The sequence below is a fragment of the Portunus trituberculatus genome, chromosome 18, assembly GCF_017591435.1.
Source record: "Portunus trituberculatus isolate SZX2019 chromosome 18, ASM1759143v1, whole genome shotgun sequence".
NCBI lineage: Eukaryota > Metazoa > Arthropoda > Malacostraca > Decapoda > Portunidae > Portunus > Portunus trituberculatus.
Genome location: NC_059272.1, coordinates 17018486 through 17028485, shown reverse-complemented (window position 1 = coordinate 17028485; position 10000 = coordinate 17018486). Strand labels below are relative to the sequence as shown.

The window sequence follows — 10000 nt, the reverse complement described above, 5'->3', positions numbered from 1 at the left end:
GCCTTAATTTATCTCTAATCTTCCTTTACATTTTCTTCCCTTCTCCCATCCTACATACCTTTTTCTTTCTTACCTTTACCATTCCTTACTTCTCTCCCCTTCATATTCCCTTCTGCTTTAATCCTCTCCCTCCCTACCCTTCCCTGCCCCTTAAAACTCCCCCACCTCTCTCCAAACCTTCCCACCTTGCTTCACTTACCTTGCCTTCCTAAACCATTCTCTTCCTTCCTTCCCTCTCGTCCCTCCTCTGCACCACCAGGCCATTGTGCACGGCTCTGGCACAGCGAGGAGAGCGGGGAGGGTAAAGAAGGCCACTATGTGCTAATACACGAACGCTAACACCATGCCGCCCTGTAAACTAAGTAAACAACACGCCTTAAATGCATAGGGATAAAAGGAAGGAAATTTCGCGGGTGTTCGTATGGGTATCTTAATTCACAGTACTGCTAGAGAGGGAGAGAGAGAGAGAGAGGGAGAGGGAGAGTTAGGCAGTTGTGTGGGTTTTTTAGAACTGGAGGTAAAAACATAATATCTTCTTTAACCCATAAAAGAATCCAAAGGTGCAGAAAATTATGAATGGTGTTAATAAAAACAGACGAGGGAAACGGGGAGAGAGAGAGAGAGAGAGAGAGAGAGAGAGAGAGAGAGAGAGAGAGAGAGAGAGAGAGAGAGAGAGGTGATATGTCTAATTGAAATGACGCATGACATCAGATAATTCATGATTTTTGGTGACGTGAATAGAAGTGGATGCGTGACAGAAGAGAAAGGAAAGTGCGAAGTGATTTCAGAACGGGAAAGTGGAATGAGATTTTAGGAAAAGTGTCTTTTTAGTACTTTTTTTTAAAAATTTTGATTGAATAATGTAATATACCATTTCAAAAATCTCTCTCTCTCTCTCTCTCTCTCTCTCTCTCTCTCTCTCTCTCTCTCTCTCTCTCTCTCTCTCTCTCTCTCTCTCTCTCTCTCTCTCTCTCTCTCTCTCTCTCTCTCTCTCTCTCTCTCTCTTTCGTATGTTTGTTGATGCGTTTAAGGTTCCATGTCTTTCTCTTCATTATCTGTCAATCTTTGCATCTATCTATCTACCCACCTGTAAACTATCTACCCAACCGTTAGCCAGCACAACGTATATAACAACGAACATAATCATTGGCAAGGATAAGAATTGAGGAAGGGAATTAGGAAACTGTCCAGAATCTTGATTGCTAAGAAAACCATTGCCAAGAATCCTGATGACTTGGGGGTACGAAAAATTAGTCGAGGAGAAGGAGGAGGAGGAAGAAGAAGAAGAAGAAGAAGAAGAAGAGGACAAAGAAGGAGAAGATAGTGAAGGTGAAGGTGGTGAAGACAGGTCGTGTTCTTAAGAAAACGTATGTGATCCACCGATTCTAGTGAGTGAGTGAGAGAGGAAGTGACAAACCGGTGAAGATTTAATTAGTAGTAAGTGTGAGGGAGGCGCGGCATCTCGTGATTCTGGACTGTAGCAGAGGCTGTAAAAGGAGACGTTGTAATGAACACTGGGGTTGTCATGGTAACGGTGGAAGTGCTGTTTTTACTGACTGATGTTGATTGGAAGTAACAGGCAGAGAGAGAGAGAGAGAGAGAGAGAGAGAGAGAGAGAGAGAGAGAGAGAGAGAGAGAGAGAGAGTAGTCCAGAAGGCGAGATCTTGGCCATTTTCCCATTTTTTGTGTTATAAGATGAAAAAAATATATGCATTATTAATTTTATTCTTAATTTCCTCCTCCTCCTCCTCCTCCTCCTCCTCCTCCTCCTCCTCCTCCTCCTCCTCCTCCTCCTCCTCCTCCTCCTCCTCCTCCTCCTCCTCCACGCAACTCATTCACTTACGACTGTTGGTGACGCAGAATAATGGAGGCCCCACTTTTCTTAGTTTTATTTCCACACACACACACACACACAAACACACACACACACACACACACACACACACACACACACACACACACACACACACACACACACACACACACACACACACACACACACACACACACAGCAAGGCCACATTCTTACCTAAACGACGGAATTGAAAAGATGTAGTGTTATACCAATGTCTTAGATAATTAATCACGAAGTCTGTAAGTGATCTCTCTCTCTCTCTCTCTCTCTCTCTCTCTCTCTCTCTCTCTCTCTCTTGTCTGTTGAGTTATTTTTTCATTGTGTTAGATTGGAAAACGTTGAGAGAAATGAGGGAAATGGATTGTGTGTGTGTGTGTGTGTGTGTGTGTGTGTGTGTGTGTGTGTGTGTGTGTGTGTGTGTGTGTGATAGCGTTGAGGAGGAGGCGGAAGAGGATGTGGAGGAGGAGGATGTGGTCGAAAGGCTTTTAAAATAGAAAGATAAGCGTAGGAGGAGGGAACATACAGAAAAAGGATAGAATTTTAAAAGAGAGAGAGAGAGAGAGAGAGAGAGAGAGAGAGAGAGAGAGAGAGAGAGAGAGAGAGAATGAGAGTGTAGCATGCTCTCTTTGTCTGGATAACAGGTGGAGCTGTTGGAGGTGGAGCTGGTGGTAGTAGTGGTGGTGGTGGTGGTGGTAGACAGACCAAGACACGTATATAACCTCCAGAAGATTTAATGAACCAAGAGTCGTGAAGCAATATATCTAAAGTTCAGAGAGTGAAGAAAAAGTCCATTTCGTTGCTGATGATCTAGAAGTACCATTTGTGTCAACAGAACGACGAATGAGGAGAAGGTCGGCCACTAATCTCTCTCTCTCTCTCTCTCTCTCTCTTTTTTTTTTTTATCTTCCTGCCTCCTCTTCTGCTTCCTTCTTCTTCTTCACTTCTTCCTCTTTCTTTTTTTTCTTAGACTTCTCGTTATTTTTCTCCTACTCCTGCCTGTCTGAATATCTTTCCTTCTTGTCCATTTTTTCCCTTTTTCTTTTCTTTTTTTCTTTCTTATTTTCTATTCATCGTTTTTTTCTTTTGATTCTCTTGTGTTGTGTGGTTTTCTTTTCACTCTTCTCTTCCATTTTCTTTTCCTTTTCCTTGTCTTGTTTTCGTTTACTTTTCTCATTTTTCTTTTTTCTCTTGTCTTCTGTTTTCTCCTCTACTTTTCCTTTTTTTTTTTTTTTATCATTAAACGGTCTTTATTTAATTGGTACGAGTATAAGAAGAGAACCATGCAAGTGAAATATCTTTAAGAAATTTTTAATCTGTTAAATTCACGTATGCTTTATTAATAACTCCTCTCTCTCTCTCTCTCTCTCTCTCTCTCTCTCTCTCTCTCTCTCTCTCTCTCTTGAAAAGATTGTGTTCAAATTATTGGATTCTTTCACCAGTAACTCCTAATCTCTTTTATTGCAGGTGCGTGGCAAGAACTGCTGTGGGAGGAGAGGGAGAAGGAGAGGGAGGAGAATATTGTGCTCTCCTCCCTAAGTTCAGTGACTGGGATCACCTTTTGACGAGTGGTGAGAGGACGTGTTTGCAGTAATATGTTTGATGTTCTCTTGTGCACTGTTTCATCTGATTAAATTAACTCAATTAGCATGATTATTCGGTGACATGCTCTGATTACGTGGGTGTGAGACGTACTAGCTCACACACACACACACACACACACACACACACACACACACACACACACACACACACACACACACACACACACACACACACACACACACACACACACACACACACACTTGATAATCTTTTCATCTCTCTCTCAGTCTTATAACCTCATAAATGTGTTTGGAGTGACAAATCAATCTCACTGATGCTGAAGAGAGATTCAGAAAGATAGATGTCATTAGATTTTCTCATAAGGAAGAGTTACGTTGGGTTTATGAAGAAAGACAGAGAGAGAGGGAGAGAGAGAGAGAGAGAGAGAGAGAGAGAGAGAGAGAGAGAGAGAGAGAGAGAGAGAAGGGATAAGGGGATTGATGTTAATAAGCTAAGGCAACGATTTACTTTCATGTTCATTATGGCTGAATACTAAATAACTCCATTGTCTGCCAGCGATTTTCCTCTATCCCTCCTCCTTTGCTTCTTCTGATATATTTTTTCTCTCAAAAGAGTTCTCAAGAGTTTTTCTCCTTTTCATAACGTAGAAATCTTATCAATCTATCACAGGAACTCTAAAAAGCACTCCTAAAAGTCAGTATCATTTCAACTACAACATTTTGAAAGCAGTGAAGGAGGAATAATCACACAGACAGAAAACCTCGTTAGATTTAGTACTTCTGTTGCTGTCTGTTCTTTCATTTATATTTCATTTTATTTCTCCTCCTCCTCCTCCTCCTCCTCCTCCACTCCCCTCTACAATATCTTACCTCTTCTCTTCCTCAACCTTAGCCTCCCTCTCCGCCTCCATCCAGACTTGGGAAAGTTTTTGGCGCTTCGAACAAAAAATGGGCGGAAGTTTTGTTGGAAATGAAATCAGTACGCTTCGCCACGCCACAATCCTCGCCCCTGAGGAGAAAATTTGGGAGAGAGAGAGAGAGAGAGAGAGAGAGAGAGAGAGAGAGAGAGAGAGAGATTTGCAAGGTGTTTAGGGCTGATTTCAAGACTATTGATGTGCAGAATAACGTTCGTGGATTGTCAGGGAAAATGCGAAATACTTGGCGTGAAAAATGAGGAAAGAGAAGAAGGAGGAGGAGGAGGAGGAGGAGGAGGAGGAGGAGGAGGAGGAGGAGGAGGAGGAGGAGGAGGAGAAGAAGAAGAAGAAGAAGAAGAAGGAGAGAGACTGAGTGAATTAGGCTGGAAAATGCTGTTAATGAATGTATGAATGTATAATCAAGAGAAGATGTGTATACGAGCAACATGAAAATGAGGGAAGTGAGAAATGAGAGAGAGAGAGAGAGAGAGAGAGAGAGAGAGAGAGAGAGAGAGAGAGAGAGAGAGAGAGAGAGAGAGAGAGAGAGAGAGAGAGAGAGAGAGAGAGAGAGAGAGAGAGAGAGAGAGAGAGAGAGAGAGGGGACAGTAAATAATTAACAGGGAGAATGAAGCAAGCATGGAAATAAATAAGAGAGAATGTAATGTAACAAACGTAAAGGACGGTACATAATAATAATAATAACAATAATAATAGTGATAATAATAATAATAATAATAATAATAATAATAATAATGATAATAGTAATAGTAATGAAATGGGAGCAGAACTGGTGGAAAGGATATTGACCTCTCTCTCTCTCTCTCTCTCTCTCTCTCTCTCTCTCTCTCTCTCTCTCTCTCTCTCTCTCTGCCATCACTCCCTCAGCCTCGCACCGTCTGTAATAATAACTGTCTCCCTCACTTCACCTTCAGACTCCACTGCGAAGCCCTCTGACATGCCTCCTTCTCCTCCTCCTCCTCCTCCTCCTCCTCCTCCTCCTCCTCCTCCTCCTCCTCCTCCTCCTCCTCCTCCTCCTCCTCCTCCCTTCATTGGTCTGTCTATATTTCCATGCCTTCCTCAATTTTTCCTTTTCTCTTTTATTTTTCTTCATTATCTACTTCGTCTTCCTCTTCGTTTTTTCTTCTTTTTATTCCTCTTCTTTTTCCTCTTCTTCTTCTTTTTTTTTTTTTTTCTTCTTCTTCTTCTTCTTCTTCTTCTTCTTCTTCTTCTTCTTCTTCTTCTTCTTCTTTTCTTCTTTTCTCCTTCGTCTCCTCCTCCTCCTCCTCCTCCTCCTCCTCCTCCTCCTCCTCCTCCTCCTCCTCCTTCTCCTTTTTCTTTTCCTTTTTCCTGTCCAATAACTCCAGTGATCGTATCTTTCTCATCCGTATTGCTTTCTTCCTTTTTTTTTTTATTCTTGACCTTTTCCTTTCTCTCTCTCTCTCTCTCTCTCTCTCTCTCTCTCTCTCTCTCTCTCTCTCTCTCTCTCTGGTGGTGGTGATTATTGTAGTGATGGTTATACAGGTGGTAGTAATGATGATGGTGGTGGTGGTGGTGGTGGTGGTGGTGATGGTGGTGGTGAAGATGTAGTGGTGGTGGTGGTAGTAATTGTGAATAAGACTGGTGTTCTGTTGGTGATGATATGTTTTTATTATGATTTTTATAAGTATTAGTATTAGTATTAGTAATATTTGTAGTAGTAGTAGGAGTAGTAGAAGCAGCAGCAGTAGTAGTAGTAGTAGTAGTAGTAGTAGTAGTAGTAGTAGTAGTAGTAGTAGTAGTAGTAGTATATTAGTATTAGTATTAGTAGTATTAGTAGTAGTAGCAGCAGTAGTAGTAATAGTAGCAGCAGTAGTATCAGCAGTAGTGGTGGAAGTGGCAGTCTTCTTCAGCCAGACATTAGCTACATTAATGCAAGAGCCGTACAGTAATCAGTGTCTGCGAGGAACACGTGCTGGCTGGGAACAGAGTCACGGTTGCTTCATTAAATACCTAATGAGGAAGGTTGGGGATTAGTGGATTAGTGGTGGTGGTGGTGGTGGTGGTGGTGGTGGCAAGGGTGTAAATACTGTAGTAGTGATGGTGGAAGTAGCAATGATATTAGTAGTGATAATATCTGTAACAGTCGTAGTAATAGTTATGAATATGTGTTGATTCAATGATGGTAATATGATAGATAATGGTGGTGGTGGTGGTGGTTTGTGGCTCGGAGATGAATAGTAACAAATAGAGAGACACACAGATAGACGGGCACCGGTAGTCTCATGCTTTATTTAACACAATCAGGATTTTCATTCTTTGAGTTTTATTAAAAGGTTTTGCAGGATTAATCGAGAGAGAGAGAGAGAGAGAGAGAGAGAGAGAGAGAGAGAGAGAGAGAGAGAGAGAGAGAGAGAGAGAGAGAGAGAGAGAGAGAGAGAGAGATCAACCCACCTACCCAACATAAAAACACACACACATACACACACAGACACACACACACACACACACACACACACACACACACACACACACACACACACACACACACACACACACGGAAGCTATGCCATTTGTCGAGTGGTTCAAAGTTACCTACATGTCACCATGATACAAAGGTTCTAGATGGTTACACCAAAGATGCGCTTGGGTGGTGATATGGGGCCTAATATGGGTACCATTATAAATAAAATTGCCTGCTCCACTAATGGGTGGAAGCTGAACAGCGCTTCCAATACTCTTCAAGTTACCTACAAGCGCTATAGGCCAGGGCATAAAAAATAAAAAAAGACTCGTGTAGTGTGTTGTGGTGTCAGTCATACCCGAAGATTGGTCTATGACCTCTGAGCTCGCTCCTTAATGGGGAAGGATGGCTGGGTGACTAGAAGACGACCGTGGTGAATTACACACACACACACACACACACACACACACACACACACACACACACACACACACACACACACACACACACACACAGCCATTACCGCTGATAGTGGCCCATGCTGTGTTGGCGAGGGAACAATGGTGATGTGGTGCAAGTCACTACTACTATTACTGGTCCACTACCATAATCACCACGCTGTACTTTTGTTGCCAGTGCGCTGTTTCATCTGGTGCGCGGGGAACAAAAATGATTATACTCTCCATTTTACATTTATACAAACATGTTTTTCTTTTTATCATTATTTTTCTTTCTCTCCCTGTCGTGAATTGTTATTGTTGTTTGTGGTGTTGTACTCGGTTGTAAAAAAATGAGGGTGGTATTAAGGTTGTTTTCTCCGTTTTTATAAGTAAGACTTTTAAGTGTTATGATCCATATTTTTTTTTTATAGTGGAAGGACAGTGTTGTGTAATCTTTGTCCTTGTCCTTCTGTTCCACTGTTTGTTACTATAGGTAGTAAAAGAATTAGACGCTGTTCCAATCCCCTTTAGCACTGGGAAACTGACATGATGATTGTTTGGTGACTTGAAAGGTTTTAACTCTCAGGAATGTAGAGTGTAGAACTATAAGATAAGAAAGATGACAAAGAGGATGAGAAGGAGAAAGAGAAGAAGGAGAATGAGGAGAAGGAAGAAAAATGAAAGTGAAGAAAAAAATTGGAAGTAATAATAAAAAAAAATGTGAACAAATAAGACAAGTACATTGGGAGAAATAACAGACAAAGGATATGAAAAGCGAAATGGCGGAGGTGAGAGGCGCTAAGGGGTGTGGGTAACAGAGATGGAACTTAATGGGCGGTAGGAGTGAGAGAAGGGAGCACTGAGCCCCTGCCAGTTGTATTAGACTGATGAACGGGGTGCCTTTATTGAGAGAGAGAGAGAGAGAGAGAGAGAGAGAGAGAGAGAGAGAGAGAGAGAGAGAGATTAGCTGAGTGCAGTGTCGTGTAAGGTGTAAGGGAGATAGAGAATATGATAAAAATTGGCCCCTTTCATCTCTTTATTTCATCATCATCCATCTTTCTTGGACTGTCTCTCTCTCTCTCTCTCTCTCTCTCTCTCTCTCTCTCTCTCTCGTGTAGCTTATAAGAATCACAAACAGCCTTATTAAGTTTACAAGGTCTGCCGTTTGCTCCTCCTTTGTTTTCACTTGTGTTTCCTCCAGCCACCCTTTTCCTCTTCGCTTGTTCTCCATTACATCTGCATCACGCCGCACTTCGCCACACCCGCTGCGTCTCTTACTCTCGGAAATATCTCGGCCTAGTCTTCGTCTTGTTCTTTTGGTGTCACTGCGAACATGTGCTCCAGTTGCTCGCTCCGTTCACTCTCTCGTTGAAATAAAATGTCTTCCGTAACACTACATGGTTCGTTTTTGCTCCTTCAGCCTCTTATCGCCTCTGCTCTTTTCTTTGTTGCGTCTTGTGAAAAGTATATATACGTGTGTGTGTGTGTGTGTGTGTGTGTGTGTGTGTGTGTGTGTGTGTGTGTGTGTGTGTGTGTGTGTGTGTGTGTGTGTGTCTTCTTCTTCACTGTCCTTTATCTCTACACACTTGAGCTCTTCGCAATTCCTTTCGTTCTTTTATACCTCACGTTTAAGGACTGTTTCCTCTCTTTCACTCCTCCTCCTTCTTTTCCTCTTATTCTTCTCCTTGTCCCTTAAATTTCTTAAGTCTTTTTCTTCTGCACTCTTTCAAGTTTCCAGCTAGTTCTCCTCTTTCCTCCTCTTTCCCCCCATTGCAGCTTCCTCCCATACATTGGCATGCTGTCGCTCCTTCCTTCCTCTTTTCTTTCTGACACCCCCGAACTCTCCTTTTCTCACTGCTAGCTCTCCTCCTGTTCCCCTCTGCACTTCCTTCCATACATTGCTAAGCTGTCGTTACTTCCTCTCACTTTTCTCCTTACCACTCCCAAGCTCTCCCTTTCTCACTTTCCCTGACACTTCTCTCCTTCGTTCTTCTCTCCTCCTGTGGTACTTATGTCCTGCTCTAGGAGGAGGAGGAGGAGGAGGAAGAGGAGGTTGGAGGAAGAGGAGGAGGGTGTTAATATTCGACGGTTCTCTGCTGACTCGACTAAGGTTTCTTTGGGGGTATAAGATGCAGGAAAAGTGGGTGGGAACACGATGCCGGTGGGGTCTAAATGGAGACGTAGTTTGGGCTTTTATTAACTATGCTCTCTCTCTCTCTCTCTCTCTCTCTCTCTCTCTCTCTCTCTCTCTCTCTCTGAATGTTTATGTGTTAGATTATGAATAGGACGAATTGACTGTTTAGAATTTTTGTGCGTTTTAGTGTTTTTATATTGATTTAGTGTGTGTGTGTGTGTGTGTGTGTGTGTGTGTGTGTGTGTGTGTGTGTGTGTGTGTGTGTGTGTGTGTGTGTGTGTGTGTGTGTGTGTGTGTGTGTGTGTGTTTTGCTCTAGTTTATGCCTTTGTTTGTATGTGTTTCGTTCGTTGCGCCGTCGTGTCGCATGTGGCCATATTTTGGTTTGTGATATTTATTTTGCCAACGACAATAGCGGGGTTTTATTATCACCTCCCCGTTGTTGTTGTTGTGGCCGCAGGATGACGGCTGGTGTGGGGTGGCGTGGTGGTGTGGTGTTGTGGTTATGTCATGAAGCCCCACACTAGGACGAATGATACAACACGTGGTGATTTGCCTTCATTTCCAAGAACGAAAATAGATGAGAAATTGTGAGAAATATGTATGGGTGCAAGATGAATACATTGTGGCTCTGGTGCTTCATTGTGCTTCGTGTTG

The 10000-nt window shown here is 42.5% G+C and overlaps 1 long non-coding RNA gene across 1 annotated transcript in view; it reads left to right on the top strand.

Moving 5' to 3' along the window:
* The window catches only part of LOC123505845, a 41618-nt gene that overhangs the window by 30128 nt on the left and 1490 nt on the right, over positions 1 to 10000 (top strand). Inside the window, exon 2 of the long non-coding RNA XR_006675274.1 lies at positions 3320 to 3423. This is a non-coding gene — a long non-coding RNA (uncharacterized LOC123505845). The remainder of the gene's footprint in view (positions 1 to 3319; positions 3424 to 10000) is intronic.